The sequence below is a fragment of the Manacus candei genome, unplaced genomic scaffold (assembly GCF_025592945.1).
Source record: "Manacus candei isolate 608988 ecotype Guabito, Panama unplaced genomic scaffold, ASM2559294v1 h1tg000081l, whole genome shotgun sequence".
Classification (NCBI taxonomy): Eukaryota; Metazoa; Chordata; class Aves; order Passeriformes; family Pipridae; genus Manacus; species Manacus candei.
The window spans coordinates 6,745,752-6,766,412 of NW_026138129.1; the positions used below are offsets into that span (position 1 = coordinate 6,745,752).

At 37.5% G+C, this 20,661-nt stretch overlaps 1 protein-coding gene and 1 long non-coding RNA gene across 5 annotated transcripts in view; both read left to right on the forward strand.

The window, feature by feature from the left end:
• LOC127481688 (uncharacterized) overlaps positions 1 to 4,745 on the forward strand; it is a 48,138-nt gene extending 43,393 nt beyond the window's left edge. The window contains exon 3 of the long non-coding RNA XR_007908289.1: positions 4,707 to 4,745. This is a non-coding gene — a long non-coding RNA (uncharacterized LOC127481688). The remainder of the gene's footprint in view (positions 1 to 4,706) is intronic.
• The window catches only part of SASH1 (SAM and SH3 domain containing 1), a 540,193-nt gene that overhangs the window by 142,449 nt on the left and 377,083 nt on the right, over positions 1 to 20,661 (forward strand). The gene's annotated exons all lie outside the window — the stretch shown is intronic.

Consider the following 20,661-nt stretch of genomic DNA (forward strand, 5'->3'; position numbering starts at 1 on the left):
GCATGAAGTATCTTTGTAAGTATAAAATGTACAAATATTTAAGTTATCTCTCCTTTAAGTCTCAAATCCATTTCCAGTTATTCACAGTGACTCTTTTTTCTATTCTTTTGGCTGCTTGTCAGCACGAGGAAAAGCTGTGGCTATTATTTCCTGGGGAGATCTGCCTTAGGCTGTCAGTTTCTGAGACTATTGTTGTCATCTGTTCAATTCTCACTTAAAACCAGAAGACTTAGGGCTTAACAGTGGGGGAAGTACTTTTCTGGACTGCTTTGCTATTCTGAACTTGATATAATTTTAAGGAAAATACATATTATATTTAAATTTAGATTTAAGTTATAGATGCGAATTATAGGATGCTTGAGTAACTTTGTTAGGCTTTCCTAGAAAGTGAAGGATTCAGAATTTGCTACTTTCTAATGATTGTATGAAACTTCATATTTTGATAATATTACCTTCCATCTGATACTTTGTGTAGCTGCTTCATTCCTCAGCTGTAGACACCTATCTGTCAGGCCTGAAGTTTCATTCCCGTTAACTCCTTGGATTTGGACTAAGTACATATCTTCCATTGAATTTTCAGTACTGGATCAAACAAGAAGGGAAGGTGTGGCAGTGGAACATCCTTTCTCAAGTAAATTCCTGCAAGCAAAAGTAAAATATGGCATACATTTACATATTTTAAAGATTGGCATGTCATAAAGTTTTCACTGATTTAGATCCTTTGTATAATATGATATACTCATATAGTTTTGTCCACTGTCAACCCAAAGCTTTTGCCCTCGAGAAACTGTTAAAAGATGTCTATTACCAGCATAAGTAGCCTTGCTACTCCCCTAAAATTACTCCTTAGCCTATAAGGGTTTTCTTTTTTTTTTCTTTTTTTTTTTTTTTAATTTTTACTTCTCATAACATACTGACATGAAATACCATCTATGTCATTTTCAAGGCTTTTAGCACATTTCCTTTGTAAAATCTTAAGGTACATGCAAGAACTGTTAGTTCATGGATGACTTTGTGACTGTTCAAGGTCTTTCTGAATGTTTGGGTGAAACATTTACATGAAATATTGCTTGAATGATAGAAGAAAATAATAACGGTACTTAAAAATTATACTCTCTGCATTTTTAGTGAAAACATGCAAAATTATGGTTCAGAGTTGATTATTTTATAGCAGCCTCTAATTATATTATTATTTGCAAAAACAAGGTGGTGTTTATACTTGCAGCAATTTGAAAACTATAATTTTCCAACATAATAGCCTTGTTGGAGTAAGACAAAATTGACCCCAGCAAAGCATCTAGCCTGTGGTAACTCCAGCATAGCCCCTTTGAGAAAGACTGAAGAGGAAGGAGTGTGTGTTCAGCTGCAGGCTGAGGCGTGTCAAGGTTTGTTTGGAATTCAGACCTCTCCTTTCAGTGATACTCAGTGTGTACTTAAGGTAAGAGCACATTCATCCTGGTCAATTTGAGAATTACTGTAATTTTCTTTTGCTACCCTGCTCCATGCCTGGTAAATTGCTTTACAGTATAAAAATAATGTAACACAATGCCTTTGTCACATCCAAGAAGACTTTCAGTCCCTGAAAGACATGACTGACTGGCACTGAATAATTCCCATGATAATTGCCAAAAGGACAGAGTGCTAAAATATAATAATTTCCTTCTCACAGCATCAGCTGAATTCTCTTTCTTCATTACTAACACAGTAATGCTTAAGAGTAAGTCTGAGAAGCACTTATGTGTTTGGTGGATATTTTTGTGTACTGACCTATAGACTAGGAGTCCTTGACCCATCCTCTGTTGTCTTTTCCAAGGCTGTTAAAATTCAGTTGCATATTCACACACAAGGACTCTACTGTCCTGTGTATTGTCCAGAAGGAGCTGTTTTGTAGAAGCTTCTTAGTGGGTTTTATTGATAAACAATAAAATCCTGTACAGACAAAAAAAATGACAAGTAGTAGCATGCATAGAAGGTTACTTGGATAGAAAGTTTGGAGAGATTTTATTCACCAGTATAAATTAGGTGTTTAAGTATGGTATGATAAAGGTATTGTGGCAGTGTCCTTGTATCTTCCTTAGTTCCTGTTGTTTCTGTGCAACTATAAAGGATAGCTGCGATATAACTAAAGATAGTGCATCATGAATAAATGATGACCCTGCCTTCACACTGTGTAGGTACAATACTTATGATTATATTCATTACTGAAATACTGTAAACTTTGAGTCCCAGTAAAATACACAATAAGGAACATCTGTTGAGTATCTAAAGAACCTTTCTTTACTCCCCTCTGTAGTCTGGTCAAATGCCCAGAGATGTTGTTCTTAACAGACAATATTGGAGAACATATTTTAGAGGAGTGGGTTTCTGTTCAATGTGTTTTTCTTTCAGGCTTATGTTTGCATGGGAAGTTATCTTGACCTTTATAAACAGAAATATTTGGACTATAATTTTCTGTAATGTGTTATAAAATTTAATATAAATCTATGGATATTAAAACCTGATGAAACTTCAGCATCTTTTGACTGCTGACAAATAATTTCTGGAGGATTTAGTGCTTTACAGATGAATGAAACTATTAACTTCTCTCGTAACAAGTCTGATTACCCATCTGTACTATGGCTTCGATTCATCACTGCCTGGGAAAACTTCACATAACTTTTTCAAAAATACTCGGTCATGCCTAGAGAAATCATAGAACCAAATTGTTTTCTAAATGTTGAAGCATTTTAAGCATGCATGACATATGGTACTACACAAGAAAATTTCCTAATCTTCTAATGTGGGCTTCAACTTTAAGAAAGGATTCTGTGGAAGCAAGGAATTCATGAGCTTACTTTAAGAATGGAGAGTTAGTTTACCATTTATTTTTGCAATCACTTCCTACTTTGTTTAAGTTTCGTTATAGTTTTACCTAAGGAAGGACCAGAGGTTGAGAAATTCTTAGATATTAGGAAAATTCTATTAAGTTACCTGTCCTCCTGTCTGCCAGTGCACCATTACTCTCCACAGGCAATTTTCCATTGTTATGTCTAATTTGCTTTTAAAAACCCAAACCAAATTGTGCTTTTGCTATTACTATGGGAAGATCATATTCAATGAGTCTCAACAACCATATATATAAATTATTTCTATATATATATATGATGTAATCAGAACTTTATCATCCAGATAAAATTAAAGCCGAAAAAGAATTTATTTATATTTTTTCAACGAATTTCTGGCATTGCGACGATGTGTTGTTCTTCATAGCATAAATTTTATACCTCAGTGGACAGCAGCTGCCTATCCTGCAGTGTTCTAAAGGAGACTTCAGAGGAGATAGATTTATATAATGCAGTCGTAATTTACAGTCATTATATGAAGATGTTTTATCAATTACCTAAGCAAAAATACCCTGTAGAATTTATACCTTTTAGTTATTAAAAAACAGTGACTTTCTTAAATTAGTTATTGGAAATAAAGAATTCAGCAACAGAAATTAATCATTGTCACATTCTTGTGCTTGTCTGGTGGATGCTAGGCTGTGTAGAACATTTGTTTGGAAAATGGAAAAAAATTGTTATGATACCCTTAATAGAAACAGACAATCAAACAAATCTTAATTTGAAAAGGTTTTTGCAGTCATAAATCATAAGGAATATATGCTCAAATGAAGGAAAAACATCTTCATAACTGTCTGACGTTGGTGCAGAGAGCCACATTCTGAGAGGGATATGCTCTCATCAGACAGTTTCATTTTTCCATTTCAAAGACAGGTGAAATTTTTACCAAAATACAAAGTAAAAGTCATGCGTTGTAGCTCCTGGTAAGATCGTGTTGTATTTATCCTTACATTTTCTGGCAATTAAATTATTTTTCTCCAGTGTGTTGAAATTATCTCTCTGCAAAAGGAAAAATGTAAAGTGGAACTTAGGCTGTGCAAACCTCATTTGGGGATGTAGCATACTTTAGCTGCCATTTAGACTATCTGCCCATACTATTGAGAGAGGATTTATTTTTACATACGTATGTATATGAAAGGTATTTAATCTTTAATAATCACTTAATACTCCCATCCCTACTGAAGGGGAGAAAACAGTAGAATAGTGAGCAAATTAAAGGCTGAATGGTGAAGATATTTATCTTCAGCTGAAGAAGAGATTAGTATGAATTTAAACTAATGAAAAATTGGATAGCAAATTAAGATAGATGAACTGTAGTTATTTACATACTTTATTCTTTGTTTACAAAAGCTACTGTCATCTCACCTAATATTGCATCAGTGGGAAGCAACTACCACCTCTCTAGGCAACCTGTTCCAGTGTCTTACCACCTTCATCATAAAAAATTTCTTGCTTATACCCAGCTCAAATCTACCAGTCTTTTAGTTTGAAGCCACTACCCCTCATCCTATCGCAACAGGCCTTACTAATATGTTTCACTACTGAAGCAATAAAAGGCATAGCAAAAGATTAGTGATATCATTCCCTGGTGAACGTTTGTCCTCTATCAGTGTGTGAACTTGTATCGTGTCTGCTTACACCATTACCATGCATGTCTACTGACCCTCTTTCTTTGTGTAATGTTATGCCCTTCCTACAGGTTTTCTCAAACAAGGATTTTTGGAATAACATTTTGGAGTAATTTTTGAGTGTGACATGCTTTCTGCTGTAAAGAGAACAGGCCCCATAATAAACAGCTCAGCAGTATAACATAATTTTTTTCAGGTCACCTTTAAAGACAGACATGGTGTGCCTACTGTGCTACATGCCCCTGACAAACTGCTTCCTTAGCAGGAGCTCTGTTGTTTTATTGATAACACAACTAACTACAGATAAATCCTGTGATTTGGTAAGTCCCTTGTTACCTTCCTGCTACAAAGCATCTCCTACTGTGCTTCCTGACTAGCAGATGATCAAAAACCTGAACTGTGAAAACAACACAGTGAATCTTCCTTTCAAAATCCAGTTTTTGAAATAAAAGTCTTATAATAAATTAGTTGATGAATGAAATATTAATATGCATTGTAACAGTGAGAGAGAATAGATTTGGTGCTAATTAAGGAAATAGAGTAAGTTTGAGAGAGTTTAGCCGTGCTTCTTTATTAATATGGTGTGGACAGTTGGTCATTTAAATTACAGCATGGTATGTGATTCAGAAGAAATCTGCAATTGTAGATCCATAGAATAGAAGAATTATTGTATATGAGGTGGTGCATTACCCAGTTTTCTGTACACAGGATCATGCTGTGATCTTGGTGGATTTTTGTAGTTGCTCTCACTAAAGAAGGCACTCACAGAGTTTTAGCACCTGCTCTGAAATGAGAATCTTGAAAAGTTACTGACTTGACTGTATATATCAGCTATATGTCAAAGCGTCACAACGTTCCTTTAGCAAATCTCAGTTTTGGGATGTAGTTCAGTCACATATTTTCTCATGAAATCTCACTGCCTAAAGTATACTGACTGTGTCTGGTATCCCACACACATCTCATGTGCCCCTTTAAGAGGAATTTTAAGACTGAAGTCATAAATGAATGACTTCCCAAATTGCACTTCCAGGAACTCTTCAGCTTTACTGTGGTATTTACTCAGTAGAGGTAGGAGCTAGCAGGTCAGAAGTGCCTTAAAGATGTTAAGGAGGCTTTGTCTCGGTCTTGGTCAGTCATGTTACACATTGAAAAGGCTGTTAAGGTCTTTGGAATAGCTTTATTATAAGAAAAGTGGGTAGTGGTCTGGGCTGTGGGTTAGTATTAAACAGGTCTTGTTGTTCTTCATAGTTTTTGAATGGAGCTGTTAGCAAATAAAAGTGGCACTTACTAGAATGCAAGTGTTCCCTTCCTAGCATTACTTTTGGAAGAATCTCAAACAATTTGAACCTATTAGCAGAAATCTAAAGGAACATTCAGTTGCTGAACATATTGACACCACAAACCAGTCCAGCACAACTGAAAAGAAACCTTCTCTGTTTTGCATCAGTCTGACCACAAGAGCTGTATTTTGTCTGAGATTCCTGTGATCTACAGATCATAGAAAAAGAAAATGCTGATGGGAAAAAGCTAGCTAAGTTTTCAAAGCTCAAAAAATGTTCATTTGCTTGCGATTTGGGTTTTTGATAAAGAGACAGGGGAAAGAAAACAGTCTCTGTTGTCAAGACTGGCTTTGCTGCTCATTTGATTTCATGTTATTTCTGGTTCTTATGTATTATGAAGATCTAAAGAGCATTGAGTTATACTTTTAATACATATATATAGATATATAAACACTCCATATTCCTTTAGGAAACCACATCTGCATTTTGCATCTGACTTAAAACATGGCAATGTGAATTAATTTGTTTAAAGAAATAAGGTAATATTCCCTGTTTGTGACTATAATTAGAGTACCAAGATTCTGTTTCAGAAACAGACATATGCCAAAATCTTGAAATACAGCACAAACAACTCGGGAGTGGGTGTAATTGCATTTAATGTGTTTTCTATACGCTGAGAGTAAAGATGGAGAGATATGACAAAGGAAGGGGTAGAAAAGAAAGTAATGAAAACCAAGAGGCTACTGAAACTTCTTAAAATGCAGTAACAGAGTAATGAGCACCTATGCAGTATCTACTGAGTAATGCATCCTTGGACTTAGGACAAGAACAGGAGAACTTGCTGTAGATTTTTCGCCTGTTGGAGGAAATCCTTTCCTCTTTTTCTATCGATGAGGTGTTCTGGTGAAGCACAGGAAGCTGTAACTGTCAGTTTGGTTATTTTATGATGTTAAAGGGCTCAACATAAAAGGGTTGAAAAATGCTAGGTTTTTTTAATGTCTCAATAAATTATCATTAAAAAGAGGGCAGTCTCTTTTGGAAATAGAGGATCCCACTGTCCTCAGTTGTAAATCAGTAATTGTAATCATACTACCTTTTCACTAAAGACAGTTACATTGATGATATAGGATGCAAAACCATAAAGTGTCAGTACAGGAATGCATTTTTTGCACTCAGAAAACTTATAAGAAACTTTCCAACTGTGTGGTGTTCAAAACTGAAATTGTCCTGTGCCCCTTAGGAAGAGAAGTAGAAGGCAGATTTTGTTATGCCATGATCTAAAAGTGTTATTTCACCAAATTCCACAAGTTTATTTTATGATGAAACTAGTTAATTATGGTTTGGTTATAGATAGGAAGCATATGGATAGCATATGATAGAACTACATCTAGACTATTTTCTGCTAAGTATATCCAGTTAGAGAGTGTCTGAGGTTATCACATCCTGAAGTTCAGCACATACTGCACACAAACAACATCCATTGAAGACATTTGTGCACCCTCTTCCTCAGACACATACATTCTAAATTTTCGAGCTATTGGCTCTAACTATAAGGATGTCTTTGTTTCACAGCAATATGCAAATGTTAGGGAAGCCAAGTATGGGCTGCCTGAACGTGACTTGTCATTTTACAAATGCATGGAGATTGTTAATTGTTTGTACAAGATGTTATTTACAATAATAATTTCTGAACCAAGTAATACTGTAGGATGTCACCAAATAAATAATTGAAAGTGGCATTTTTTTCCTCATGTCCCCTGCTACTAGCACATTTCTCCACTCTGAGTATTAAAAAACTGTGTCCTGAACTGCTTTTCAGACAATTCAGAACATGGTTACAAGCATCTTCGTTTGCATCAGTCTGAATGTTATATGTTCTGACTTCAATCATGTAAACTTTGTATACTGGTAGTACTCTACGGATAACTTCTGATGCAGAAATTGGAGCTTAATTTTTTGTTTTTCAGATACTTGATGATATCACTCCATCCCTTTGTTTTGCAGTTATGTACATTGTACAGATTGTCACATCTTTAGTTCTGCAGCCCATAACTCCTTAGGGCTTTTGCCTCAGGGCAAACCATAACTGTCAACTTTCCTTGTTTAAATTAGTTTATTTCGAGCGTGTTGCAGGAAAAGACTGAGTAATAAAATTCACATCCTGACTGTATTTAAAAGGAAGCTTTTTTTCTCATTGGAAGGTTTGAACCTGTATATTAATTTTGGGCCAGTTGCAGAAAGGTCAGAAGTACCAGCGCAAGACTTTTTGAGCAATCCTAGTTGCAAACTAGACCAAAAAGTACTCCAGAGAGCAAACTGTCTTCTGAAGGAGAAAATGAGAGATACAAATTTTAAGCTTGTATTTAATTTTCAGCTTTTTACCATTAGAATCTTAAGTGCACTTCACACGGCAGTCAGCTGCAAAAGTTTAAAAACAACCTGCCGATTGCCTGCTCCTGCTGGAGAGATGCATCAACAGGTCATGAGAGTGTTCGTTAACCAGTGCAAGGTTAAGTGGTTTTATTTTATACTGTCATGGAAATATGGTTTGGGCTAAGCTGCTGGATTTCACACTAAGCTGAAGAATGCAGGTCAATGGAGTAACCTCCAGCACTAAGGCAATAACATATTGCTGTGGAACAGCAGCATCATCAATTACTGCAGGTACTTGCTAGGCAAGATATACATCTGATCCTTAAAATCATATTCATTTATTGAATACGAGAATTCATGACAGCCTTTGCCTGAGTAACAGTACATAGTTTAATAATTAGATCTTCGAGTATGAACTTGATTTTTCATTTACTTTTCTGGAAGATTTTATTTTGGAAGTTATATTGTCTTTTTTTTTGCTCATGCTAATAGGTTAGTGTATATGCATACTTTCAGAGGTCTAGCTGCTCTAAAATGAGGATTTTAAGCACCCTGACAAGTGTTTTCCCTTGCAGCTGATGTATAGTTTCTCAAAGGCAAGAATGAAATGATGTATTGATTATAAGGGTTTATTTAGAAGTATAACAGAAGATGAAGAATGTAGAAAAGAAACGGAGAGGAATTTTTAAAATAGAAACCAATTCTTGAGAGCTCTTTCAGAACACACCAATGTACAGCATTGCTGGCTTCTGTTGTACTCATAAGACTGATACAGGGTTCTTTTTGTTACTGGTTCTTCTAGAGAATATCTTATTATTTTATATTTAAAAAAAAGTATAGATGCTACCCATCTGCAAGGCACTTAATAAAACCAACTACATGTGTATGATTAGGGAGTAGTATCAAGAAAGGTTAATGAAGAAAACATAATACTTTCTTTTTAATCCTCGGTCAAGAAAACAACTGTGGCAGTTTGAGCCACATTAGAAATCCAAAATCCAATTTCCAGGCTTCCCCACACCTTCCCACAATTTATCCCAACACTAAAGAGAGAACTTTCAGGCCAGAGGCTTCTATAGGGGAAGGGGAAAGTATTTACATTTATTTTACACAAATAAATACTATACAAACTAAAGGCAACTATATATATATATATGTTACACTTTTATCAGTCCCTTCGAAGCTTCTCCCTTTTACTCTAGTCCAGGAAAAGCCTTTCAAGGCTGATATGTAACACAGTCTCTCTCTCATGGGAGTGTTCGGGGGCCCTGAACACTCCCTACCAACCTTCAACCTTCAGCTGTTTGTGGAAGTCCTTCCTTCCTCACAAAGTCCAAGAAGGTAGCTCTGAGTCCTTTCTCCTTCGTCCTGTGTCATTTCTGCTGTGTGATCTCTCCCTCTCGGTCTCATACCTTGATTCGCTGCTGCTGTAGTGTAGCTTATCACAGTAGGCGTTTGGAATCTTCATTCCTCGAAGTCAGTTTTCGGCTGGCCCCGGTCAAACTTGGCAGGGCAACTCCCGAGCCTCTTGGCCTGTCTCCAATTTCACTTGGGATTCTTCTCCTGAGCGCCGAGCTGTTTCGTTATCAGCCCGTCCACTTGGCTCCACTTCAAATGCTGAGCCTTTTCTCCACTTTACAACGGAGGGAAAGAAAAAGGCCCCCCTCCACAGCTTAACTGTGAAAGGGGGGGGAGGAAGAGGGCTTGGCTGCAAGGCCTGCCTTCTCCCTCCTTGCTTACCAGTTGTTTGTGAGTCATGTCCCTCACAAACATACACTCACTCCAATGCTGTCTCTAACTCTGGCCTAGGCAGGGGTGGGCACGGGGCTCCCCCCTCTCCCCCGGAGGGGGGGAAGAAGGAACCCAGCCACCCCCTGGCCTTCTACACCTACACACAGCAGACACGAACAGAAAAACTGCCAACAGCCTCTGATACTGTGTATATATGATTTTTCAGCAGAAGCGAACAAGACGAGTGGTGACTGGCTCTCCAGGGAACACTGCCCTGGCACCCAATCACCTCTGAGCCCCCGATTCCCGGGAGGGCCATCTCAAACCACGACAACAACATTCTGAACAAAACCCTTCAGTAATATGAAAAAGTAATAAAATGTGTCAGGTTGGTAAACTGCCACATTATTTCAAGGGCTTAGCTCTACAGTGAAACCTTCCTTTGCGGCGTCTTCACTGTCCCTTGAGGTGGGTTACAGCAGCAATTGTGTCATAGATGGCTTGGCAGCTACTGAAGTGACAGGCTCCAAGTGGTCACTGTGCAATGAAAGGCCCTCCATTGAGACACATTTCCCTATTACAATGACAGTTGCTCATTTATTAATCACTCTTTACACAAAATAAAGGGGTATATGTATGTGTGGGTGTTTGTGGGAAGGCAATATGGAGAAGGTAAAGTCTTGAAATTCTCCAGTGAAAAGTAATCATAGTTAGCCATATCCTCATAGGCTGGCATAGCTTCATAGCCGAATGAAACCCATCAGCAAATGTTGGTTTTTTTTTTATGGCTCTTTCAGTATGATGCCTCCAATGTATTTTGCTCAGACAGAGGTATCATGAAGTTAAGAAACTTGATTGCTGAGACTCATTAATTTTCCTTCTTACCATGTTTCTCCAGGAGTTTAGCAAATATGCAGAGAAGTAGATTATGCAGGGACAGTGTCTATGGGCAAGGCCCCACTCCTTGGCCCCAAGCTCCAGTAGCACAACAGAGTTTACACCCATATAGGAAACTTTTTTCCTCAAAAAAATATCACAACCTCATCCACAAAGCCTATTCAGAACAGTCCCTGCATTCTGCTACAACCAGACTGTTACCCAATCACACCAGTACTACCTGGTGTGAGCCAAAAGCACCAGACAAGGCATTAGTTACAGCTTTGAGAATAAGTGATGACAGAGCAGTGCTGGAACCTATTCCCAGTCCTATTATCCATCGATGTTGGGGAATTGTATCTAAATATCTGAAGTGACAAAGTAGGAGATACTCTGGCTGGACTAACAAAGATGACTGAGCCTCCTCATTTTTGGGATGCCAGAAATTATAGTGCATTCGAGAGCGGTAGAACTGCAAGACATTATTAGTCCCTAGATAGACTTAGTGGGCAGACTCAGTAGATTGCGTGGGAAGTATGTCTATCTAAGAGAGGACTGACTAAATAATTTTGTTTTTACAGTAGCTTGCTTAAAAGCCTATGGAAGTACATGAGTGATGGAGAAAAGCTGAGAAGAAAACCTTGATGAAGAAGGTAAAGGAAGTATACTGTAGCTGCCACAGCATCACTTTTTATTCATGTTCAGATAATGAAAGGAGCAGGTTTACTCTTGCTTATGTAATGCTTTAAAATGCTCTAAAATTGCACTGACTGATGGTTCTTTTACTCGGTCTAATCTTCAATTGCAAATGACTGTAACATAAAATGGAACAAACCTACAAGGTCGTACAATTACTGTAAGGGTATGTTTGAAAGTTTTCAAAGGATTAAGAGTTGATATACAAAATTCACCCTCTCACAAGTCTTTAAGATGTAAAATGTAAGAAATATACATCTATGCCTGCATATAGGGTACCTTTGAATTTGTAATGAATTTGTAATGAATTTGTAATGATTATGGTGATTCTAATCTAATAGCAATTTTCATCTTCACTTCCTTATTTTTGGCATGGAATACTCTGTCATAAAAATAGACAGTGTACTTTTCAAGTATATCCACGGTAGCTGTAGGGAAATGCACTTCATGGTCTTAAAAAAGGGCTTCAGACTTCACAAAGCAACTGTATTGGGTTTTATGAACTCTTTCAGCATCTAAGTAACTTTATTCAATAGTAATCATGAGTAAAAGGTATAGCACTCTCTTGAGATGTGAAGGCAGTGATTGTTAATCATAGTTTTGTAGAGGTTCAATGCAGGAAATAGGGATATCAAACTAAACGTATTATTTTTATTTAAGTGCCTGACTTAAATAAATTATTTTTATTTAAGTGCATAACTGTGGGGGTGGAGGGTAGAAACACCAATCAGAGAATGCAGACAAAAGAGGAACTGCCCTTTATAGATTCATCATGGACTTAGATCAGTTTAAGTGCTGAGACCACAAGGGATATAGACCAGAATGCTGTTTGCGAGTGTGGGCTGTCTTGCACAGCTGCCTGCATATCCTTACTCTGGTTCTGCTCCTAGCTTCTTGGACTATGTGGGGATTTTACACAGAACAGACAGCAAATATGCTCCCTTTAATTAATATTCTTCCTCCAGCTATTTTAGTTTCTCAAGTTAGATCAGAATTAATGTTATATCTAATTTTTTTTTCAAGAGTTTTAGTACCTTTGCGAAAATTATATGCTGATTCAAAGAAAGGAGGGGAAACAGGAATGCAAATGTGTGGGCAGGACAGGAGTGCTTCTTTGAGTGGTAGAGCAGATTTAACCTGGCATAGGTCATGAAGCTACTCTGAGTATCTCTCTCCCCTTCCTCTTGTCTAGGTTGAGGAAAAGACTTGGTTGATGTACGGGTAGTAGTAGAGCAAGGTTCATGTCTCTGCAATTCGTATAACTGTTACAATCACTATAGAGCAAACCACCTTATTCTACCACCTAGATTCCACCGTTAGAACAATACCTCAATGTTTATGTGAAAGCAATACATTTTGCCTTAGTATAAATGTGAAAGTAATACATTTTTACTCCTTGTCTACAAAAGTAATCAGTCTTCTCTTTTTTCACCTATTAGCTGATTTGGCCTTTAACCTTTCTCTGCTTCAGATCTTGAACTCTGCAACATGTACTCATTTTTTTTTTAACTGAAAATTCAAATAATGAAGCATGAAAATGGCCCACATTATTGTTTTGCAGCAAGGATGAGAGATGGTGGTTGAATGGGGGATATGAAAGATAAAAGGCTCTGAGAAAATGTCAGATAGGTAGAATATATAGAAAGTAGAAGGACCATTCTGGAAGCTGGGGGCGTCTGCTTGTAGGAGACTGTAACTTTCTGGATTTCATTATATAAATATTTTGCAGAATTTAACAATAATGATGACTTCTAAGATTCAAGAGATGATAGCAAACATTCAGCCAGATGATAGCTTGGTCCTTCCATGAATGTGTTGAAGCCTTTACTCCAGTAGGAACAGGCCAGCTGACCCAGTTTAACAAAGCATATATCCCCCCGTGATGCTTAAAAGAGCAGGTTCTGCTGCCAGAACCTTAAACATTGTAATCGAGACTGCATGTGCCAAAATTTCCAAGCTTTAAAGGCTTCAGAAAGACGCAGCACATTAGGAAGGTCTTTCAAAGGCTTTAGGAAAGTGTTGCAACAAATAAAACTGCAGCTCTTCTCAAAAACATTTGTGCTATAAAGCAGAAAGTGGTTATTTCTGAACTTCTTATGACAGTAAAACTTCTATAAATTACCTGAAAGTGGTACTGCTGTCATCTGGAAAGGTTAACACTTCACAGTGGTTCTCTGTTTATCTCATTGATCATTAATTTCCAGGAATTGCCTGTGTTTGCATGTGTTTCTCAAATAAATGTTCTTCAAGAAATGGAATTAGATAAACTTATTTTAATTAAGATTTTCTGTTTGGATACTGGATAGTCATGCTGGCATTGTCTTAGTGGGATACTTAAGACATATAAGTCCATGTTTACACATCAGAAATAAACAATTAAGTTCATTGCCAAAGGATCCAAACTGTAGAATTTTAATTAATGACGTTTCTGTTAATCAGGCAGCTTTCATTTTTGTACAACTTGGTCAAACAAACTTGAAAGCACTGTCCAAGTCTTTTCATCATACAAACAATGATTTGGTGCTTTTTAGGAAAAAAGAAAGTTAACACAAAATTCTCTTTTACAGATTTTGTGATTTTTTTTTTTTTTTCCCCTAAGAACTTTCCTTGTGCCCTTGTGCTCTCAATGGGTATATCAGTACAGACAGCCAAGAGGCCCAGGACATCACTGTGTCTAAGGGCCCCCACACCACTCCTAAAAAAAGCCCCAGGAGTTGTTTTGGCCTCTCCAGTTAGTTCTGCCTCAGACTGCAGTGGAGGGTCCTGAGCAATCGTATCATAAATAGAGCAGTTTCTGGCCATCCTGTATTCAGCATTATGGAGGAAACCTGTGTTTCGAATTCATCTGATGCCTCTTCTAAGTGAGGATCCAGAAAGGAGGCCACCTTCTCCCTAAGTATTCAGAGGGGCATGGTCCACCAGGTGTCTTGGAAAATCCCAGAAAAGTGAGAGCCAGTGGAGCTCCTCATGGAGTGTGGCTGAAGCTACCACATGCTCCTGATGCACATGCTCCTGATGAAGGCTGGGCTGCAGGTCTTTCTCATCTTCTGCCTTTTACCAATTGCTTTTGCCTTAGGAACTCATCCAGAAGCTGCAGGGTCAGGTTGACTCCCTTCTTGACATTCATACAAAGCTGTTCACCAGCAGCTTCCTTATTTATTCTCCTTTTCACAAGCTGTCATTGGCTGAGCATCAGATTAAGAAAGGAGGGACAGTGCTGGGTGTGGCCTGCTCAGATGAGAGGGTAAGTGGCTCCTTTTGGTGGACCAGGGGCTTGGTGAGAAGCAGCCAAATTAGTGCAGGAGAGTCTTTGCCTTCTCACTGTCTTCTCTTCCTACTGCAAGTTTATATCTGCCAGTTGTAATCTGTGTTAATGCCCAATCAACTTCTGTTTCTAAACTTTTGATGCAACAGCTGTCTCTGGAGGTGGAGATCTCTGCCCCTTGAGAAGGAAAAGAGCAATTATAATTTTTACAGTTTGTATTTACTGCTGGCCTTTTTTTCTGGTTGTAATTGTTAAATAGTTGGTTCTCTGAGTTTTGAACTTACCCTGTAAAGGCTTGATTTTTACAAGGTTCAGAGAGACTCAGAAGGAGCCCTAGAGGACTTGTTGCCAGCACTTTTGAGCTAAGCTCCAAACTGTTTCCTTTGTTCTCCTTGTAGCCATTATTGATTCCTATGAGTTGTGATGGTGGTTTGACACATTCTTTTTTTTTTCCAATTATTTCAGGTTTCAGTGTAGTTTAGAGGGGTTTCTCCTTTATTATGTTCTCAAGGATTAGGTATGTTAAATGAAAATAAATGGATAAATTATTCCAATCCATATGTGCAGAGGGAAGACTGTGACCTTTCCTTTTCTCCATTGAAACCCTCCATATTCAAATGTTTCAAAAGAGACCTGACCTGGGTTTAGTTTTGTACCTAGTTTTAGCAACTACTCTGCTGTGAGGTTGGCCTGTTGTCATTTTGAAGGAGTATTTCATATCCCATTGAGCAGTCATGGTTTTATATAACTATGTAGGATGTAAATTGAAACATTTGTGAGTGAAAAGGGTACAAAAGCTTGTCTTTATTTTGAGGTGCTGCTTCAAATCAGATGTGATTGTAGGCATTGGGAGCAAGGTAGCCTGTGAAAACATATATTATGTTTATATTTGTTAGGTACATGACTACATTTTTCTGTTCTTGTAATACACAGAAATGTGTTTGTGCTTAGACTTGCAGTTTGGAGCAAAGACTGCCATAACAGGAATGATATGTTGAGATTTAACTGCTCTGTGAATTGTAGTACAATAAAGCAGTAATCCATCTCTCCTGTGTTGGTTCTAATTTTTTGTTCAACTGTGGCATTCTGTACCATGCTGTTTATCTTGTACTTTCATTCACTCACGGAAGTGATAGTTGTGAAATTGGCAGATGGTTTATGATGCTTTTCTAGGAGTGGTTGTATCAATCCCAGTGATTAAAAGACTTGCTGATTTGCTTACCCAGAAGGATTAATGGCAGGCAGTGAGGGCTTTGTTTGAAAAATCCATGCCAATGGATTCAACAGAGGGTCAAAAAAGTAGACTGGAAGTAATCCAGTATTAGAGCTGCATTATGGAGTTTTTTAAAAAACTTACTGACTCAGCAATTGGACATTTCTTGATGAGGTCTGAACTATCAAGGAAAATGCAGCTTCACACTGTTTTCTCAGGATAAAGTTCAAGCTTTTAAGCAGGTCAGCAGCAGAACTGAATGATATGTAAAACTTTGGAGAGCTGCCCTGCATATTTTGTTTCTGTAAAAAACCAGAAATGTGAAGAACAGAAGTATGACCTTGACCTATCCTCTCCTTCCTTTGTAATTTAAGCATTCATAAATTCCTGATATAATCAAATGCTTAGGCAGACCAGACACAGAATCACAGACCGAGACTTTAACCTGCTGCTTAGACTTCTGAAAGTTATTGTGATGGCTTCCTAGGAAGTTGTAGTTGCAAATTGCAAATTACAGTCTGCTGTAATAGTAGACTATTAAATTTAAAGTTAAATGTCAAGTATACAACATATAGCCCAGTGAAGAGCAATCTCCTCTGGGAGTTCAGGAAGCTGGTCCCTGTTCTCAAAACCATTTTTAAAGTGTACGCAGTGGCCCTTGAATAAGAACAGAGCTACCATATCAGCCTTTTTCATACTCATTCTCCCTTCAGTCCTTTGCCTCTTCCATTCTGAATTTCCCAACTCTGAGAGGAGGCAGGTCCCTCTCAGTTCTGCCTCTTGTCAAATGAGCAGGGCACTCCTGAGCAGTGGGTTTCAAATGCTCTCAACTACTGGTTGCCCCAAGGTAGGGGCACCGAGGTAGACTTGGCTTCGTCTGCCAAGTGTGAGCTTCCCTTTCCGGTCAATGCAGGTTGCCTTAGTCATTTGTGAGTGATTTGTTCAAAACACATCAACTAACTTTATTTGCCTGGGGAATTTAATTGGAGTTAGGTACACCAGAGTTTAAATGATAGATAGACACCTCTGCATAGACTAAGGTGCTTCTCCATATGCAAAGATATCCATTTTGTGCTTATGAAATTGAAATGGAGTTGTTTCTTGACTGCATTTCTGAAAATGAAGAATGGGCAAGATTAAACAGTCCAAACATGCCTATTTGGGGTCCCTAGTGGACTGTAGGCAATTGGTGTATGGTCATACAGACACAGTGTTGCCATCATTCCTTCTGTGATTTAGCTCATTCTGGATATTGGTATCCTTTCTTAAATATAAATTGCATCAATTTTATTTCTTTTCCTCATTATATTATCTCAGTTTTGGCACTTTGTGCATGCTTCAGCTATTATTAAATACACATTGAACTAACTCCACTTGCTTTTTGCTTCCAGCCTTTCCTTGTGATACCTTTGCATTTTTAATCTCACTCATGGAGTCAGAAACTACAACGTGGTCAGCATGGTGGGGGTTGCTGGGCAAATGAGAATTCCTTTGTAAAGTACTCTTTCTAAGTCTCTTCGAAATCTCACTTTGAGATTTCTGTCCTGTAGTCCGACCAAAAGTTGGTCTTTTATTGCAGCTAATCCTCTTAGAGTTGCCAACAGTTTTTCAGTCTTTGGTAAGCCACAAATATTTTTCAAGGTTTAATTTATCTTCTGTCCTCAAGGTTCAGACGTGCATGTTTTGAAACAAATGTTGGTCTTACATGAAGTATGACTCTCCTCAGCTATATGCAATGCACTTCCACAGTTACCTACCTCTGCATGATTACCAGCCAAAATACATCAAGAACACAGGAATCGGCTACTATCAGACTATTCTCTGCATGTTTTCTCTTCACCAGCACCCATTATTTAAAGGACAGATTGTGATTTAGGTCTCTTTCAGCTGTCTTTCATATATGCAGAGTTTCCATCTTTGCTGCTCAGATTATTTTCTGTCATTTCATTTTCTTCCTGATGTTAGATGCTGTTCAGATATCACTTTGAACAACAGCGCTTGAGAGACAGACCCTTATGCACGCTTTCAGTCACTTCTGATTAAGGGAGCACGTGCTTCATCACAAGATCTTCCTAGGTCTTCCAAGAATGAGCAGAATTATGTAAAGATTCAGTTCTTCTATCATACAGTATTTGTGATTATATCAGCAAGTTTACTCAATTGGAGTGTTGTCTACAGAATCTCTGGCCCAGCTAGAAAAATCTACCTTATAAACCAAGCATAAAATTGTTAAATGTGCCCAAATAACCTAAGACCCTACCTGCAAAAGACATAAAAATAATTAAAATTCTAGATTTCATTGAAAGTACTTCTACATTCTTTTACATTATTCATTCTGCTAGATTTAAATCCAGGGATTTTAAATATACATATTTTCCATATTGTCTTAGCATACCCTGGAGAAGCTCCATGTAAGCTGTTTTTAATTAGATTTGTGTTAAAGAGAGACTGCCTTTATCCTAGTTGAGCAACTAGATATGTTGAATACTTTTAGTGGCAGTCTCTCAGTACACTAAATGTATGTGTGATCATTTATTGTCTTTTTTCCAAATTACAAAGACAACCAAAAGTAGCTTCAGTTAATAGACGTGTGACACTGGTGTTATTCTGATCTCACAGGTAGTAGGTGGGAATAAACTACTTAATAAACACCTGAAAAGTGAATGAACTCAAGATGCCCATTTACTTAAAATGGAGGATATCTTCCACAATCAAATATTTTTCCTTTCATTCCTTCATATGTGGACAGAACACTTTTCTGTACATGTTTTCTTTAGATTATTTTTTTCCAGAGCTTTTGTTTTGACTAGAAAGGATTAACATAACAAGGAGAAAAAAGTCATGCACGTGCATAGTTTGTGTTGCTGTGAGGAAGAGTGAGCAGTTAAAAACATGTAAGGACAGCACATTCATTTCTATTAATCTTCTCAATATAAGGAAAAGTTTCTCAAGCAACTCAATTTTAGCTTTGACTTCACAACTACCTAATATATTTCAGTGTTTTGTTAACCTTCTGCATAAGTTATTTGTCCAGCCCAAACAGTTTAGGTTATATCGCTTTCTTCCTGTGTCCAGCAATAGCTGATGGGGCTGAGCGTGTGCGAGCTCCTGTGATTAAGGACATGTGCATGTCCCAGTGGTGTAGAGTGGTTTTGAAGAAAAGAATGTGAGAATTTTGAACCATGTTGTGGAACAGACTTGTAGAGAAGAAACTGTTGGTACAGATTTGTCGTGTGCAATTTTATAGATACATTATTTGCTGCAGTGATCAGAAATGCAGTGTAAATGTGGGTTTGCATAATAGGCAGTACGTTTGCTATCTAAAGCCACTGTTACACAACTAGCTACATCCTACTCTGTGACCAGTTTCTGTCAGTGCTTTTCTATTAATAGAGTACCATACAAAGACACATCTCACACTAAAAGGCAAATACTAGGACTTTCCAATGGGAAAATTCATACAATTCTGTTGTCCCTTGGATTAAGGAACAGTTAATTTTGTAACTTTGGAGTTTAATAATTTTTTTTTCATAGTTACAAAAGACTCATCACATGTAGCCTATGGAGTCCATTGCTTCCTATTTGAGAACTGGACATAAAATTGGTTAGGACAAAAGTAAGCTCATTCTACTTTGCAAATTCGCAAGTGTACATAAGATACCAACATTAATAACAGAATTGTCAAGCTTTTCCTTTAAAGGAAAACTGTTTTTGTTTACCTTTCTGTTTTGATTGCTAGATGTTCACCTAATAAAGACCTGTAGAATCTAGATTGAATTCTAATGGGGCTTGTCCCTGATTTTAATCACAGTTTACAGTTTTTATCCATCTGAGAAATATCCCTTTTGAAAGTCTGATCTTCCTAGTAACTCTTAGAATTAGCTTGCTTTTAGACTATAGACTGTAACTATCAGATCCCATTCTTTGGACCTTATTTTATTGAGCTTCTTCTATTGTGTGAGGTATAAAAGACTCAACACTTTCCTGTTCTGTGCTGAATAAATAGCTCCCTATTATAAAATTGAATATGGTCTCTGGAGTGTAAATACTGTACTCTCAGGACAGAATGATTGGCACAGCTAGTCTAGTTGGATGACAGAAAAATTGGAGCCATTGTCTTCTGGGGACCTTGAAAGAAGAAGCAGGGAAAGAGTCTGGAACTTACCCACAATTTTTTCTCCAGGATTAGCATTAAGATTTTCTTATCTACTCCATAGAGCACTGGTCCTCCACCATATAAGCCTTATTGAAACTAAACCTTATTCAAAATCAGATTGCAGGTAAAAAAGAAAGTAGCAACCATTATGGAATAAATTCAAAGAGAACAATTACCTATGGTTTTTGATTCTTGTTTTCTACTGGTTATTGTGTGACATTTCCAAGCTCAGCAAGTCTTAAGTTTTCAAAAGGCTATTTCTGAACACTATATTAAAAGCAGCGATGGCTTTAGTCTGACTTGGAGTGAGTGATCATGAAACTGAAGGGAGAATGTTTTTTTTCTGTAAAAAACTTCCATGTGATAGATAACTTTGAATCAAACAAACCTATTACCAAAGTTGCTGACACAGGTGGTAACTGGTTTCTGCCAAACATCCACAGAGAAATTGACTTCTGTCATCACAACCCGACACAGAATAGGCTGCTCTGTGGGTTTCCTTTGCGAAGGAATCAGGCAGACATCTTTGTAGTACTTTTGAAGAAGAGATTACACCTCCTC